We start from the raw sequence: 19,290 nt of genomic DNA on the forward strand, positions 1-19,290 counted from the left end.
AAGGCAAGGCCAGTTGTGAAGCTACCTTGTTTATACACAAGCTATGTGCTCAAAACTGAAATCAGATCATCCTAAAGCTACAGATGAAGATCAGATTAAGCTCCATTACCTCAGAGGTATAAGAATTCTTATTTCCATCTATCTTTAATTAAATGAGTATAGAAAAAAGACTGGATATCTCCATATGCTAGAAATCAGAAATAAAAACAGAAAATGCTGGAAACATTCAAAAGATCAGACATCATCTGTGTAAAGAGAAACAGTTAAGTTTCAGGTTCGAGTCTGTTTCTAACGCAAGATCCAGGTACTGAAATATTAACTGTTTCCCTTTCTGCAGCTGCTAGCCAACCTACTGAGTGTCTCAAGTATTTTGTTTTTATTTTTACCTAGAAAGTGTTTTTAATGGTAAAACAGGAATGGATAAGTACAGTATAAACTTAAAGAGAAACAAAACATCGGAAATACTTGGCAGGTCAGTCAGCATCTGTGAAACAGAAACAGAATTAGCATTACGGATTGAAGATGCTTCAGGTCAAAAATCCAACAAACTTACTTTTCTGCTTGATATCTTCACCCATTTTCATCCTTTCAAACATATTCTTCCTGATCAACCAAACTTTTAATTGCAGTCCAAACAAAATTCTCCAGGTGTTTTTTAGTTGATAAGGGCTTATAATATTAGGGGCGGTTTATTAAACAAGTTGTCTGATTAAGTCTGATCTCATTCTTTAAGACTAATATTACTTCATTACCAGTGAGCTCCCAAAATAGACTGTCCACAACCTGATGATAAATATTCCTCTCTCTCCCACTGAGTTAAAACAACTGGCTACTGTAAAGCAGTGCATTTATCAGCCTGAATATAACTTGGGTAAATATATCAAATATTTTGGCTCAGGAAAGTATATTATCCATTCTTTCAAGAATAGTTCTTATAATGAACTTAATCAAATTGAATAGATTTAGCGGAGCAAACTGATTTATTGTAGAATATACACTGTGTGGTTTTCATTTTTTAAAAGTCAATCAATTACCCTATGGTACTACATTGTTATTGAACATTAATCCAAAATTACATAGAAGAAATTTTTGATGATTTAGAGCTAACTGGTAGGGAAATGGCAAATTTTAATTTCTGTCTTTTTACAAGGACACTGGTCTAGCAATTCATCAACCCTGGAGTTACTTATTTAACCCTCCTATCCGATCAGTAGCTTTATTAAGAAAGATTTCCACATGGTTGATAATAATTTTGACTTTGAATATGTAGAATTTGTAAGTTAAGTCTTGAAATAAATTAAAATTCATACATTTTGATTGGGTAAAATGGGGGTCATTGAAAGTGTGAAAGCAAAAATATCACACATATTAAAGTTCATTTTTAACAACTTAATAGGGAGACCTTAACTATTAATAATTAATTAGTAAATTCTTGGAGGTTATTTCAAGAGAAACAGATTGTAAAGAAGCAGATTATGTGCCTCTACAGTTTAAATCACCTAATTACCTTTTTAATGTAACAATCATAAATTTATATAGCGAATAAATTTCAGTGTGCATTTGTCTGAGGTTAAATACTATTTCAACAGGAACTGTCATTATTATAGTTGGGGTATGTAAAATCTATTGGTACTTAAATTTTAGAATTTTTAAAAAATTCAATGCTAAAGAATATTCACTCATTTAGTAAAAAAGCCAAATATGAACATTACCTCACTACATTTTTAGTTCTGTCTTTGCACAACTTATCTAACTACCTGATATACATATATATACTTACTGTAATTCAGTTTTTTTCCTATATTGTCATGCATTGCATTGTACTACTGCTGCAAAGATAACAAATTTCATGACATATGCCAGTGCTATTAAACCTGAATCTGACTCTGATTCTGATTGATTCTGATGAACTTTGAAGCATCAGTATCAAAGTTTCTTGAATACTGTACTGTATGGTTCAGAACATTCCCATCACTTCACCATTGCTGAGAATGCATCACATCTTGCAAACCTCAATTCACTGCTATCAATTGCAGTTTCACATTTCTAAAGTACCGTAGTTTAACGATCGCTTAACCGTTATTACAATTTATGCTCTTCCCGATATTTGCAACATTTCATACTTTGTTGGTGATAACTTGTATTAGATTCAACAATTATCCTTTAGCCACATTGCTTAAGCTTGTGGTAGATTTAATCATCCCTTCAGTGAGGTTTAGCCAGCCTCAATGAATAAGTTCTGGGGTCAACATATCTTAAAAATTCTCAGAAAAAAAACCTGATCTCATGGATAGGCTTTTGGCTAGATTGTTTCTGCTCTTAATTTTAGTACTGGCAAGAGTAGATGACAGTCTGCTTCTCAAATGAATGCCCTAAAAGATGGACACAATATAAAGGATTTAAAATGAAGCTGTAGACAGAACAAAAAATCTTGATTAAGCCATTCAGAACCTTGAATCTTACGATAAGACATAGGAGCAGAATTAGACCATGTAACCTACTAATTCTGCCCAACCATTTGATCGTGGCTGATTTAATTTCCCCCCTCAACACTATTCTGCTGCTTTCTCCCTGTAACCTTTGATGCCCTTACTAATCAAGAGCTTATCAAACCCCACTTTAAATATATCTTGGCCTCCACAGCCATCTGTGGCAGTGAATTCCATGGATTCATGATGCTCCACCTAAAGAAATTCATCCTTATCTCTATTCTAAAGGGACCTCCTTATATTCTGAGGCTGTGCCCTCTTGTCATACACCAGAGGTTCCCAACCTTGGGTGCATGGACCTCTTGGTCAATGGTAAGGGTCCATGGCATAAAAACAGTTGGGAGCCCCTTTCCTCGACTCTTCCAATATTTGAAACATCTTCTCCTCATCCACTCTATCTAGGTCTTTTAATATCCATTGGGTTTAACTGCTTAGGTAAATGATGCCAAAGTTCAACTCCACACCTCTTGCATCCCTTGTATGTCAAAACTAGATTGACCTAATTCTAGAAACAACAACTTTCTAGGTGAATGTAGGCAGGAAGGGCATTGGTGAGAAGGGGGTTAGAATATTTTAGACTGTGTGGTGAAAAAGACACAGCAGCACCTCTTTCACCTCAGACAGTTGACAGAGTTTGGTATGGGCCCCCAAATCCTAAGAACTTTCTACAGGGGTACAATTGAGAGCATCCTGACTGGCTGCATCACTGCCTGGTATGGGAACTGTACTTCCTTCAATCACAGGACTCTGCAGAGAGTGGTGCAGACAGCCCAGCGCATCTGTAGATGTGAACTTCCACTATTCAGAACATTTACAAAGACAGGTGCGTAAAAAAGGCCTGAAGAATCATTTGGAATTGGAGTCACCCCAACCACAAAGTGTTCCAGCTGCTACCATCCAGGAAACGGTACCACATCATAAAAGCCAGGGCCAACATGCTCCTGGACAACTTCTTCCACAACTGAAGCCACCAGACTGCTTAATTCATGCTGACACAACTGTTTTTCTGTTATATTGACTGTTCATATTTAACCATCTTGTTACTGTCCTGTTGTACATACCATTTATTATAAATTGCACATTGCACATTTAGATGGAGATGGAATGTAAATATTTTTACTCCTCATGTATATAAAGGATGTAAGTCATAAAATCAATTCAATTCAGGCAGGCAGCACGTGCAACCTGACTTAACTCATACAACCCCAGTTCAAAGTTGAAATAAAAACTTCTCATTCTTCAAAGTTCAAAGTACAAAGTAAATTTATTACCTAAAAGCATATATGTCATCAAATACTATCATGAGATTCATTCTTAAATCTACCACAAGAGGAAACAAGTCATTGGCAATAAAGTTCAAAGTGCAATTTATTACCAGAGTACATACATACATGTCACCACATACAACGGTGAGATTCTTTTTCCTGCAGGCATACTTAGCAAATCTATAGAACTGTAACTGTAAACAGGTTCAATGAACAACAAACTGTGCAAATTCAAATATAAATAAATAGCAATAAATAATGAGTATGAAATAACATGAAGTGAAAGACCATGGAATAAAAAGATAAAGTGAGACCACTGGATGTAGAAACACCAGAAATAGAATGAGTATAGTTATCCCCTTTTGTACAAGAGCCTGATGGTTGAGGAGTAATAGCTGTCCTTGAAGCTGGTGGTGCGAGTCCAGAGGCTCTTGTACCTTCTACCTGATGGCAGCAGCGAGAGCACGGCCTGGTTGGTGAGAATCTTTGATGATGGATACTGCTTTTCTATGTGGCACGTGGCCAAGTGGCTAAGGTGTTGGACTAGCGATCCGAAGGTCGTGAGTTCGAGCCCCAGCCAAGGTAGCATGTTGAGTCCTTGAGCAAGGTATTTAACCATACTTTGCTCCAGTCCACCCAGCTGAAAATGGGTATCGGCAAAATGCTGGGGGTTAACCTCGCGATAGACTGGCGTCCTATCTGTGGTGGGTGGGGGGGGGGGGGGGGGAGGGAGTCCCATACTCTCAGTCGCTTTGCGCCACGGAAACCGGCATAAGCACCGGCCTGATGAACCTATAAAGCTCGGGACAGACTTTAACTGCTTTTCTACGACAACGTTTCATGTAGTTGTGCTCAGTGGTTGGGAGGGCTTTATCCGTGATGTACTGGGCTGAATCCACTGCCTTTTGTAGGCATTGGTGTTCCCAAACCAGGTCATAGTGCAGCCAGTCAACACACTTTCCACCACACATCTTCAGAAGTTTGCCAAGGTTTCTGATGACATGCTGAATCTCCACAAAGGGTGCAAAATACTCAACAGGTTTTCCAGGCAGTATCTGTGGTGAAAGCAAATGAATTATTGCTTTAGGCGTGGCCACTACATCAGAACTGGAGAACATTATATGGGAATGACATTTAAGAGTAAAAAGAACAAAGTGAAGGAGCAGTGAAAACATACAGACAAGAGAAGAAACAGAAAGGCTTATGTGCACCTGTGTATTCGGCAAGTACAATAGGTAAACAAAGCATCAAACGATGGTTGTTACTTGTGATGCTTTATGTGAAAAGCTGCTTATGATATGGGTGTCGTATTACCATCATTGTACTGCTAGGCTACACAGATGTGTAAAATTCAACCTAAAGGCGTTCACATTTGAAATGAAAACAAACCTGGTTTAAAAATGACAGGTGAATGCAAAAGAAAATATGAAGAAATTCATTTATGCAGAGTTGTAGGCAGGGCCATGATCATTCAATTCCTGAAAAGAGAGCTGGCCTAAATAAAAGTGAAATTTCACCAAGAATTATCCTTAAGTGACTAAAATCATTATTTCACTGTTACATGTAGTTTAGCTTTAAGATCTCTGAAGAAGCAAACTGGTGACATATGAGGATCTTGTGCAAGGAACATCGAACAAAGAACATAAAAAGTATGTGAAGAAAGGTGTGCTTCAGTGAGGTACTTTCCGTAGATCTGATGAAACTTACACAGTTCTTTGTATCCTTTTAGCCACAGTTCATGTCCTAGAATACTGGAGAATGCCAATTTTGTTCCTATTTTTAAGAAGGGCAACATGGACAAACCAGGCAATAATGGGCTAGAAGTCAGGAAATTATTGGAGATGATTCTTAGGGACAGGCATTTCTTAGGCATTTGGAAAAGCATGGACTTATTAGGGGGAAGTCAGCACAGCTTTGTGTAGGGGGAGATCCAGTGTCATACAGTTGCCTGAGTTTTGTGAGAAAGTGATAAAGATGATTCACAGAAGTAAAACAGTGGATGCTGGATCTTAGTAAAACATTTGCCAAGGTCTCTCATGGTAGGCTGACCCAGAATGGGTAACTCACATGGGATTCACAGTGAGTTGGTAACTGGCATGCAAAATTATCTTAACCATAGAGGTGAGTGATGGTGAAGAGGTGTTAGTATGATTGGAGGTTGTTGATCAGTGGTGTTCCACAAAGATCCTAGTATTGATATATATATATATGATCTGGATAAAAATGTAGGTCGTGTGATGAGTAAGATGCAGATGTCATGAAAATTGGTGGAGATGTGGGTAGTGAGGAAGATTGTCAAATTATTCAGCAAGATATAAATAAGTGGGAAACTTGAGTAGAGAAATGGCAGAAGGGGGTTTAATCTGAACTAGAACGAGCTGTTGCACTTTGGGACATCTAATGTAAGTGGACAGATAGACAGTCAATGGCAGAATCCTTGGAAGCATTGAGGAATCTTGGGGTGCAAGTTCTGGCACTCCCAGAAAGAAGTAATTAGGGTGGTGAAGAAGGCGGACAGCATTGTGACTTCATTGGTCAACATGCAGGATGCAAAAGAAGTTCACCAGGACATTGTCCAGATTGGAGTATATTAGTTGTAAGGAGACATTGGGCGAACTTGGATGGTTTTTTTCTCGAGTGTTAGAAGCTGAGGGGATGACCTGAGAGAAGTATAGAACAATAACAAGAGGCATTGATAAGTTACACAGTCAGTCTTTTACCAGGGTAGAATGGAGACATGCTAGACGTGACAGGGTGAAAGTTTAAAGGAGACGTGCAAGACATGTTCTTCTACAAAGAGCCTGTAAACAAGGTGCCTGGAACAAGTTGCTAGGAGAGGTAGTAGAAGCAGATGTGATCAATGTTTAAGAGACATATTTAATTGACACAAAAACAAGTAGAGAATGGAGGGATATGAACAATGTGTAGGCAGATGGGGCTATTTTAGATTGGCATCCTGGTGGGTTGAAGGCCCTGCACTTACGATATAGTGTTCTATGTTCATCCAATGTCACATCCCCCGGAAAAAGGTAGCAAGAAAGTAAAGAAAGTTGGATTTAATCATTGCCTTTGCCAACTGCACATCTTCTAAATGGTTTTATATCGAGTCATAGAGCACTACAGCACAGAAACATTTGGCCCATCTGGTCTATGCCAAACAATTATTCTCGTGGTTGATCCAAGTCGGGGATCGGCTATTCTGGATTAAATTTTGTGCAATGAACTAGAATTGATTAGACAGCTTAGGTAAAAGAGCTCTTAGGGGAAAAGTGATCATAATATGATCGAATTCACTCTGAAAGTTGAGAAAGAGAAGCTAAAATCAAACATATCAATATTACAGTGGTAAAAAAATGAATTACAACGCTATGAGAAAGGAATTGGCCAGAAATAATTGGACAAGAACACTGGCAGGGTTGACGGCAGAGCAGTAATGGCTGGAATATCTGAAAGCAATTGGAAAGCAGATAATATATACATCCAAAAAGGAAGAAGTGTTCTAAAGGCAAGATGACATAATTGTGGCTCACAAGAGAAGTCAAAGCCAACATAAAAGCCAAAGCGAGGGCATATAATGGAGCAAAATTTAGTGGGAATTTAGAGGATTTGGAAGCTTTTAAAAACCAACAGAAGGCAACTAAAAAGTCATTAAGGTAAGATAGTATACAAATATAAGCTAGCCTCTATTAAAGAGGATACGAAAAGTTCCTTCAGATATGTAAAGTGTAAAAGAGAGGTGAGAGTGGATATCGGACCACTGGAAAACGATGTTGGAGAGGTAGAAACGGGGGGACAAGGAAATGGCAGATGAACTGAACAAGTATTCACTGTTGAAAATGCTAGCAATGTGTTAGAAGTTCTAGGTGTTAGGAGTTTGAAGTGTATGAAGTTAACATTACTTGAGAGAACATCTGAAGTCACCTGGACTAAATGGCTGAAGAGACTCTGGAGGCATTAGTAATGATCTTTCAGGAATCACTAGTTTAAAGTAATATTAATTATCAGAGTACATACATCACCACATACAACACTGAGATTCTTTTTCTGCAGGCATACTTAGCAAATCTATAGAAAAGTGACTATAAATAGGATCTGTAAACTGTAAACGTCAGGAACCCTGTAAACCAGAAACTGTAAACTGTAAACAAACTGTGCAAATGCAGATAACAAATAAGTAGCGATAAATAATGAGCATGAAATAATAGGATAAGAGAAATGAATGTAGTTATCCCCTTTTGTCAAGAGCCTGACGATTGAGGGGTAGTAACTGTTCTTGAACCTGGTGGCGTGAGACCTGAGGCTCTTGTACCTTCTACCTGATGGCAGCAGTGAGAAAAGAGCATGGCCTGGGTCACTGATGATGGATGCTGCTTTTCTGTGGCAACATTTCAGGTTTATGAGCTCAATGGTTGGGAGGGTCTTACCTGTGATGTATTGGGCTGAATTCATTACTTTTTGCAGGATTTTCCACTCAAAGGTATTGGTGTTCCCATACCAGGCTGTAATGCAGCCAATAAGCACACTTACCACCACATATCTATAGAAGTTTGCAAAGGTGTTTGATGACATGCTGAACCTCCACAGACTCCTGAGGAAGCAGAGGCTTTGTCGTGCTTTCTTTGCAATTATGTTCATATGATGGGTCCAGGACAGGTCCTCTGAGATAGTGACACCCAGGAATTTAAAGTTACTGAAACCTCTCCACCTTTGATCCTCAGATGATTACTGGATTATGGACCTCTGGTTTTCCTCTCTTGAAGACTACTATGAGTTTTTTGGTCATAACTGAAACTGAGTGAGATTCTGGAATGGTTCTGGAAGACTGGAAAATTGCAAATGCCACTCCACTCTTCAAAAAGAGAGAGAGGCAGAAGTATAGGCCAGTTTGTCTGACCTTACTGGTTAGGAAGATGTTGGAGTCGATTATTATTAAGAATGAGGTCTCAGTATACTTGGAGGCACATGATAAAATATGGCACAGTTAACATGATTTACTCAAGAGAAAATCTTGCCTGACAAATCTGTTGGAATTCCTTGAAGAAATAACAAACAGGATAGACACAGGAGAGTCCGTGGATGTTGTGTACATCCACATTTTCAGAAGGCCTTTGGCAAGGTGTTACACACGAGGCTGCTTAACAGGTTATAAGCACATGGTATTGCAGGAATTTCTTTGGCCAGAGGATGGTGAATTTGTGGAATTCTTTGCCACAGATATCTGTGGAGGCCAAGTCTTTATGTATATGCAATGGTTGATAGATTTTTGATTGGTTAGGGCATGAAGGAGTACAGGGAGAAGGCAGGAGATTGGGCTGAGAGGACAATTAGATCAGCCATGATGAAATGGTGGAGCAGATTTGATAGGTCAAATGGCCTATTTCTGCGCAACTATCTTATGGTCTTAAATGGCGAACTCAAGCCGGCATCCACAATTCTGCTGCAGCTTGTTTTACACTCTCACCACCCTCCGAAGAATTTCCCCGTCTTGTCCCCCTCAAACATTTCACCTTTCACCCTTAGCACATAACCTCTAGTTCTAGTCTTACCCACCGTCACCCAATATCGAAAAGATATTTTTGAAATGCTGTTTTATAATGCAGAAACAGGGTATCAATGCTTTTCTGATATTGTAGACTTGTTTTTGATTTTTTTTGTCTCTTCAGTGCTTACACCCCAGTGAATTGCCATGAAAAACCATAACAGAACTTTACTTCTGTGTTGGATGTTTTAATGCCTGATTTTGTTGCCTTTGCCTTTCCTTCTATTCCTAAAGGGCTTACTGTCAACTTGATTGAAAGGAATTGTATACTAAATTACATTACTGGCAGATATCACTCCTCAAAACAAATGAACAAACTGGGTATTTTGTTTCCTATGTTCTTTCCATAGTAAAGCATATACATTTCATTTGGCATTATGGTAAAACATTCACACTGGAAGATATCATCGGCATGTTTTTAAAATCTTTAACCAGAAATTAGAATTTTATGTGTGAAAACACAAAAAATATTTATATCTGGGGAAATGGTCACTATCACCTAATATATCAGCTGTTAGGCTCTGCTCATCAACTCAATATTAAGAGATTGTTAAGTGAAAATTGGGCATGTTAAGTCTTTTGAAACTGGTTTTTTGAAAATCACCATAATGTTCAACAATCATTATTCTATCCCACTTCTCTGCTCTCTCTACATTTATGACTGTGTGGCCAGCTATAGCTCAAATGCTATCTATAAATTTGCTGATGACACCACTGTTGTTGCTTGAATCTCAGATGGCGATGAGCAGGTGTACAGGAGTAAAATAGATAGACTATTCGAGTGGTGTCACAGCAACAGCCTTGCCCTCAATGTCAGCAAGACCAAGGAAATGATTGTAGACCAGGAGAGCACATAGCAGCCCTCAATGAAGAGTCAGACATGAAAAGTGTGAACAGTTTCAAGGTCTTGGTTGTCAACATCTCAGAAGATCTATCCTGTGTCCACAATATTGATGCAATCGCGACAAAGGTACACCAGAGGTATCCTTCATTAAGAGTTTGAGGAGATTTGGTACGTCACCAAAGACTCTAGCAAATCTCTACAGATGTACCATAGAATGAAGTCTGAGGATAATCATTGGCACCTCCATACCATCTGATTTGGAGGTGCCACTGCACAGGATGGTAAACGGCTTCAGAGTGTGGTAGACTCAGCGTTAGTGAAATCAACCTGTTTCTGATTCTGATAAAACCACTTGATAACAATATAAATTTGAAGAGCTAAGATTTATCCAATTACAGTTTTATGACCTATGACCTTTGAGAAAATAAAGTTATTTCATTTCATATTTGTCAATGAAATCCATCATCAGAATCAAAATCTATCTTTGTCAACATGGAAAGTTTATTACCTTTTTCTTAGCACACAATTTCAAATGCACTGGTTCTCAGGTTTATGGTGTTAATTGTGTGTTCTTTTATAATTTGCAGTTAATGATTCATGTGCATCCTATAAGCATACCTAGATAATTTGTGATGTCATAAGAATTCTCACTTGGGAAACAAATTGAATAAATGCAAGTCTGGTGATTGACCTGACAGAATCATTTTCAGTGTTCCCTGCCTGGGCTTCAAATAATTTTGAAAGTTGCACTTAAAAAGGTACATGGCATCACTTAAAAATAATCGGATTGAAAGTCCATTCCAGAAAAATTAATCCCTCCTCAGCCATGTTTGCTTAAGGACCTTGCCAAGCTTTCAATACCCCAAATTCTAATCACTGCTTGGAGCCTTGGACAAAAAGATCCAACAATGCAAATATTGAGAAAATCCTGAGAAGCCATGTTAGTGATCCTATACGGAATCATATTATGATCTCATGGTCTTATAGTTTATGTGAAAGAAGGATATTGTTGCACTGCTAAAAGTACACAGGGCAAAGCTTCTGTCTGTCAGTATGACAGCGGCCAAGGTTTTATTCCCAATTGTTTGGCTGAAAGGTCAATGCGGTTATACCTATTCTTAACTGTGTAAGATATTATCAGAGATCAACACACTCTCACCCAATGTATGCAGAGTGCATACAGATAAACAAGCATCTGAGAGACCAGCAAGATGGATTTTCCAGATCTGCTGGCACCTCCTGCTCTGGGGGAGCTTGGTTTGTGCATTGCTTGTGTTACAAACAGTTCACAGGAATAGAGCTCTGCTGTAATGTGGGGAGGACCCATATTCACAAACATAAGGGATCAAAGAACATAAGACATAAGAGCAGAATTAGGCTGCTTGGCCCATTGAGTCAGCACTGCCATTCCATCATGGCTGATTTTATTAACCCTCTCACGCCCATTCTCCTGCCTTCTCCCTGTAAACTTTGACGCACTTTCTAATCATGAACCCACCAACCTCTGCTTTAATTATATCCAATAGCTTGGTCTCTACAGCCATCTCTGGTAATGAACTCCACATATTCACCCCCTTCGGCTAAAGAAATTCCTCCTCATCTCTCAGGAATATTCTTCTATTCTGAAGCTGTGCCCTCTGTTTGTAGACTCTCCCACTATTGGAAACATTCCCTCCTCGTACATACTATCTAGACCTTTCAATATTCTATAGTTTTCAGTAAGAAACCCCTCATTCTTCTAAACTCCAGCAACTATAGGACGAGTGCCATAAACGTCCCTCAAACATTAGCCCTATCTGTCCCAGAATCAGTCTCCCAAACCTCCTATAGACCCACTCTAAAGCCAACACATTTTTTTAGATATGGGAACTAAAACGGCACTCAGTACTCCAAATATGGTCTGACCAATGCCTTATAAAGTCTGATTCAGATAATGTAGCCAAAGAACATGCAAAGGCCTGGATGATGGAATTCTTGTATATGGTCATAGCGCAAGTTCTGTGGTATAGTTGTTGGTGGATAAAATTTGATGGGCTCATTGACCTTGGCTTTGAACATGAGGTCAGAGAATACTTCTCTTTCTCTTAATTTTAGTATTCATTTCATCCAGTGCCCCTGTTCTCAATCTTAGCGGTCTTCCTGAGCTGCGGAGCATTTAGGTTCTCTCACCTGCTCCTTCTCTCTCTGTTCTTGTCAAGTGCTGAGTCAGCGGAGCAGCATGCCCCCTCCTGAAGTTGGTTTGCCATTGCTGCAGTAAACGTCCCTGAGTTCTGGGAATGAGTTCCAGCAGTGTTGCAGGACAGTAAGTTGCCCCACTTTAAGAGGTGCAAACCTGATTTTAATCAGCCCTAGTTAGAGTCATCTGCTGCTGGGTGCCTCTGAACTTATTCCCTGTGAATGTGCATAACTGCACTTGGTGCTGATTAAACATAGCGATCATTTTATGACGTGCGTGTGTGAATTACAGGTGGGTGGAGTACAGGGTCAAACTAACACTTCACTGTTTCCAATGTGATCCAATTCTCTGCGTAAGATTTTATCTGCAGACAATCTAACTTGAAAAATATATATTAACAAGGGTTAACCATCTGCCATTGTGTTCTCATCAAAACATCTGTTAATAGCGAAAAAAAACTGCTTGCTGCATCCTGCTTACATAAGTGATTAAGTGCTGACTGTTAAAATTCCTTCAAGCATATTCTTTCTGCATTCACAAAAAAATGGAAAGGGTGTTAAGAGTGTGATCATGTGATGTTCCTTTTGAAGATAATCTGTTTCTGAGAATGTGAAAAAATGATTTCAACTTATTTTTCATCAGTTACGTTTGGTTAGTTAAACTTTTTCTATGTACATATATTGCTGAGCAGTTCAACATGGCTTGGCCCTGAGAGGAGACTGGAGATTTGACTGTTTTTGTCACTGCAGGGAAGGCACTCCATACAGCGACCAGGCATCACATTTCAGAATTTGGACTCAGTGATGAGAAAGTAACAGAAGCCAAGGATCAATTTGTTTTTTCCCATATACCATACATTTACACGTATTAGGAATTTGTTGTGACGTCATTGCTTCAGTATTCACCACGGAAAAGGATCTTGGTGATTGTCGGGATGACTTGCAGTGGACTGAAAAGCTTGAGCCTGTAGATATTAAGGAAGAGGATGTGCTGGAATTTTTGGAAAGCATCAATTTGGATAAGTCACTGGGACCGGATGGGATGTACCCCAGGCTACCTTGGGAAGCGAGGGAGGAGATTGCTGAGGTGATGATCTTTGCATCATCAATGAGGATGAGAGAGGTTCCAGAAGATTGGAGAGTTGCAGATGTTGTTCCCTTATTCAAGAAAGGGAGTAGAGATAGCCCAGGAAATTATAGACCAGTGAGCCTTTCTTCACTGGTTGGTAAGTTGATGGAGAAGATCCTGAGAGGCAGGATTTATGAACATTTGGAGAGGCATAATATGATTAGAAATAGCCAGCATGGCTTTGTTTGAATCAGCATGAGCCTGATTGAATTTTTTGAGGTTGTGAATAAACATATTGATGAAGGTAGAGCAGTAGATGTAGTGTATATGGATTTCAGCAAGGCATTTGATAAGGTACCACATGCAAGGCTTATTGAGAAAGTAAGGAGGCATGGGATCCAAGGGGACATTGCTTTGTGGATCCAAAATTGGCTTGCCCACAGAAGGCAAAGAGTGGCTATAGACGGGTCATATTCTGCATGGAGGCCGGTGACCAGTGGTTTGCCTCAGGGATCTGTTCTGGGACCCCCTTCTATTCGTGATTTTTATAAATGACCTGGATGAGGAAGTGGAGGGATGGGTTCATAAATTTGCTGATGACACAAAGGTTGGGGGTGTTGTGGATAGTGTGGAGGGCTGTCAGAGATTACAATGGGACATTGACAGGATGCAAAGCTGGGCTGAGAAGTGGCAGATGGAGTTCAACCCCGATAAGTGTGAGGTGGTTCATTTTGGTAGGTCAAATATGATGGCAGAATATAGCATTAACGGCAAGACTCTTGGCAGTGTGGAGGATAACAGGGATCTTGGGGTCCGAGTCCATAGGACACTCAAAGCTGCTACGCAGATGGACTGTGTAGTTAAGAATGCATACGGTGCATTGGCCTTCATCAATCGTGGGATTGAGTTTAAGAGCTGAGAGGTGATGCTGAGTCAGACCCCACTTGGAGTACTGCGCTCAGTTCTGGTCACCTTCCTACAGGAAGGATGTGGAAGCCATAGAAAGGGTGCAGAGGAGATTTACAAGGATGTTTCCTGGATCGGGGAGCATGCCTTATGAGAATAGGTTGAGTGAACTCGGCCTTTTCTCCTTGGAGCGACGGAGGATGAAAGGTGAACTGATAGAGGTGTACAAGATAATCAGAGGCATTGATTGTGTGGGTAGTCAGAGACTTTTTCCCAGAGCTAAAATGGCTAGCACAAGAGGGCATATTTTTAAGGTGCTTGGAAGTAGGTACAGAGGAGATGTCAGGGGTAAGTCTTTTACTCAGAGAGTGGTGAGTGCGTGGAATGGGCTGCTGGCGGCGGTTGTGGAGATGGAAACAATAAGGTCTTTTAAGAGACTCCTGGATAGATACATAGAGCTTAGAAAAATGGAGGGCTATGTGTATGGAGGGTTAAGTAGTTCTAAGATAAGGACATGCTCGGCACAGCTTTGTGGGCCGAAGGGCCTGTATTGTGCTGTAGGTTTTCTATGTTTCTATGTATTGGTCAGGGTGCAACATTCCACTAAAAACATCATCCAGCAATTATAAAGAATGAAGAATTAAATAAAAATAAAGTTAGAGGTTAAAGTACAGACATGGAATAAAATATGCATAAATTCATAAACACCAGCATGTATTTATAACATAACAGCATTAAAAAAAGTGGCTTGAAGTGTTTACTAACTGGAGGCTATCTAAATGGCTGATCAGATTAACTGCCTGGGGGAAGAAACTTTCAAGATAGTGTGAAGTTTTTGTTTTCATGGCCTTATAATGCTTTCCAGAAGGGTGCTTTTGGAAAAGCAAGTTTGCAGGGTGGGTTGTGTCTGCAATGATTTGTTTTTGTCCTGGACTCGTACAGTGATTGTAGACTGAAGCCAATGACCTTTTCTGTCGGACTAACAGCTCGCTGTAGTTTCGTACTGTATGTTGTGAGAGGATCCTGCACCAAGCCAGGCAGTAATGGCTGATGTGAAGTAATGAGGATATATTACAAGTGGGGTTTTTTTTGTATATTGGAGGGAAAGCTGCAAGTGTTTGAAAACCTTTGCTGACCCTTCTGAGATTATATATTCATAGAACTGAAGGGGTGGGAGTGTGATGAAGGGAAGAGTCAGTGGGAGAAACCTTTGTTGCTTGCAGCAATGCCCTTTCCCATGATGAACACCGAAGCCACACTGAATTAACAGTGGGGGGAGTGAATGCTTAAGGTAGAGGAGTGGGTGTCCTGGATGTTCGGCAAACTGCTTCAGCATCTTGACCTTCCCTCAGTGAGGATATGGGAGAATAATACTCCTTGATAAATGTCCTTGTAGATAATGCAAAGTGTTTACAAGCCAGCAGTTTAATCATCCATCACAGACTTTCATTTTCTCTTGTTGCCACAGGATCTGTGTGGCTGGTCTCAGTTCAGTTTTCACTCCTCAGGATGTTGTGGTTTGAATTCCAGAGGGTGGTGAGATTTCTTCTGGCTGAAAGTAGCCATTGCTTTGGATATCTGCGGCATGAACGTTACTGCAAGTTACCAGGCTCTTCCTGAATAAGGTTCAGACTTACTGCATGTGGGAATAGACAGTTACATTGTCATACAGAAGTACGACACAGAGACAGGCCACTTGGCCCATCTAGTCCATGCCAAAACAATTTAAACTGCCTATTACCATTGACCTGCACCAGGACCATAGTCCTCTATATCTCTACTTTCCATATATCTATCCAATCTTCTTTTAAACATTGCCTGAGAAACTGTGAATGGAAATGAAGACTATAAAATTATTAAAGTCATCCCCATTTCTAAGGATATTGAGGGAAGGTCATCAATGAAGAAGTAAGTGGGTCGAAGGCAATATCCCAAGTTCATATCCTGTGAATCCAGTAAATGATCCCAACTCTGTACGTTGAAATAAAACTTGCTGACTTCATTCATTTGTAAAATGAGTTATGTTTAATGGAAAAGAATTGAAAAGGGTTAACTACTCCTGTCGCTGGCCAATTTGTGGCAAAACAAAATTGAAAACTTCTCTTTGTAACAAGTTTAACTTTGGTTTATTTTTGGCTTTGTGATATGCAAGTAACAGTGTGATTCAAGCACCAAATATTTTGCCGTCTTTAATAATTTAGTAATGTTGTTCCTAAACTTCTGTACTAGCAGTCCTGAAAGGATGTTGAATAAATATTTTTGACTTGAATGCTGGGAGTGCTTAGTATCTTGTCTATCAATCAAACACATTCCACAGATGCACGAAATACATGAGACCCCATGGCCGCCCTTGCAAATTACTTCACCAGAGTAAATTTCACTGGTATCATGAGGTAAAAGTGGGTCATATTTGTAATTCAGTGGTGTTTCCTTGAAGAGATTTATGAAATATTGAACACTGGTTTGAAATGGAGGTGTATAAATCATGAAGGGGAAGGCTCAGTGACACTCAGTGCTTATTTGGGGAGATTCACCATCCGACAGTTAATTGCTCAGTGGAACTAGAGAGGGATAGAGAAACAGTTGCTTCTACCTTTTCTGATCTACATGATGTACAATGGGGCCATCCTAAATGGATGTGTATGTTCAAGGTCCCTAGGCCTTGACAACACAGCCCTCAAGGCCTAGACACTTAAAGGTACGTTTCTGCTTAAATATTGTATTTGAGGGTGTGCCCAATTTTTTATTAGTCCAGGAGTTTGGAACAGATTACTTTGAGCATTGTTGCCCAACTTCAATTGGATTGCCCAGATTTTTTTGGTTTCAACAGTATGCTTGCTTCAGCAGACCACTAAAGGCTGGAAACAACCCAGGACCCATGGTCACAGAACAGTTACAGTAAAGGAGGGCATCATTTGGCCTACTGAGTCTGTACTCACTCTACATAAGAGCATTACAGCTAGTCTCGCCTACCCACCCTCTTCCCAGAATCCTGCAAATTCTCTACAATTTACATTCCTGGCTTCTTCCCCCTTCCTTTCCAGTCCTGACAGAGGGTCTCGGCCCAAAATGTTGACTCTTTATTCCCCTTCATAGTTACTGCCTGACCTGCTGAATTCCTCCAGCATTCCATGTGTGTTACTCTTACTTTTCTTACTTATGACACAAAGGTTGGGGGTGTTGTGGATAGTCTGGAGGGATGTCAAAGTTTGCAGTGGGACATTGATAGGATGCAGAACTGGGCTGAGAAGTGGCAGATGGAGTTCAACCTAGATAGGTGTGAAGTGCTTCATTTCAGTAGGTCAAATTTGAAGACAGAATATAATATTAAGATTCTGGCAGTGTGGAGGATTGGCAAGATCTTGGGGTCTGTGTCCATAGGACACTCAAACCTACTTTGCAGGTTGGCCATGTTGATAAGAAGGCCTATGGTGTGTTGCCCTTCATCAACTGTGGGATTGAGTTCAAGAGCCGTGAGATAATGTTACAGTTACAGCTATATAAGACCTTAGAGAGACCGCACTTGGGATACTGTGTTCCATTCTGGTCACATTATCACAGGAAGGATGTGGATACTATAGAGTGAGAGCAGAGGAGATCTACAAGGATGTTGCCTGGATTGGAGAGTGCGTCGTATGAGAATAGGTTGAGTGAACTTGGCCTTTTTTCCTTGGAGCAACGGGGGATGAGAGGGGACCTGGTAGAGACGTATAAGATGATGAGAGGCATTGATCATGTGGATAGCCAGAGGCTTTTTAGCAGAGCTGAATTGGCTAACATGAAGGGGCATAGTTTTAAGGTACTTGGAAATCGGTAGAAGGGGGATGTCAGAGGGTGGTGGGTGCGTGGAATGAACTGCCAGTGAAGGTGGTAGAGGCAGATATAATAGGTTCTTTTAAAAGACTGTTAGATAGGCACATGGAGCTTAGTAAAATAGAGGGCTATGCGGCAGGGAAATTCTAGGCAGTTTCTAGAGTAGGTTATATGGTCAGCACAACATTGTGGGCTGAAGGGCCTGTAATATGCTGTAGATTTCTATATTTTATGTTTCTTTTCTCTTATTAACAATGGAATTAGGCTGAAGTTGTTGATGATGGAGGGGAAGGAAAAGAGTGTGAATACATTCCTCAAGAGACACCTTGCCCTTGTGCATCTGCTCTATTGTTCTCAAGCTCATCCCCTACACCACTCGTTCTTTCATTGCTACGTATCAAGCAGAGGAGACTGTGTTTGTGAGGCATTAACTGACAGATTTGCAGTATGGTGTAGTAGAAGGAACAATAAATGGGTGTGGATGTTCCATCTTCCTCATGTAGGCTGAGAAGATATTGTCAGGGTAGCCTCCAACTTCAAGTCAAGTCAAGTCAAGTCAAGTCAAGTCAACTTTTATTGTCATTTCAACCATAACTGCTGGTACAGAGCATAGTAAAAATGAGACAACGTTTTTCAGGACCATGACAGCATAAAGATCGATTTCTTTAACTTCTGGCAATTTCTTCCCCCTCCCCCTACTCATTTCTTCTATTCCCCATTCTGGCTCTCCTCTTACCTCTTCTCTTCTCTTCTCCTTATCTGCCTATTACCTCCTTGTGGCGCCACTCCTTCTTCCCCTATGGTCCCCTCTCCTCTCCAGTCAGGTTTCTTCTTCAGCCACTTAACTTCCCTAGCTATCACCTCCCAGGTTCTCACTTCATCCCCCCCATTCCCCTTTCACCTACCTTTCCCCTCACCTTCTAGATGATACACCTCCTCTTCCACCCCCTCAACACACCCCTCCACCACTTTCTTATTCTTCCCACTCCCTTTCCAGTCCTGAGGAATGGTCTCAGTCCAAAATGTCGACTCTTTAATCCTTTCTATAGATGCTGCCTGACTTGCTGAGTTCATCCAGCAGTTTGTGTGTGTTACTCTGGATTTCCAGCATCTGCAGAATTCATAGAAACATAGACACATAGAAAACCTACAGCACAATACAGTCCCTTTGGCCCACAATGCTGTGCCGA

Source organism: Hemitrygon akajei, chromosome 6 (assembly GCF_048418815.1).
Source record: "Hemitrygon akajei chromosome 6, sHemAka1.3, whole genome shotgun sequence".
NCBI classification, from domain to species: Eukaryota; Metazoa; Chordata; class Chondrichthyes; order Myliobatiformes; family Dasyatidae; genus Hemitrygon; species Hemitrygon akajei.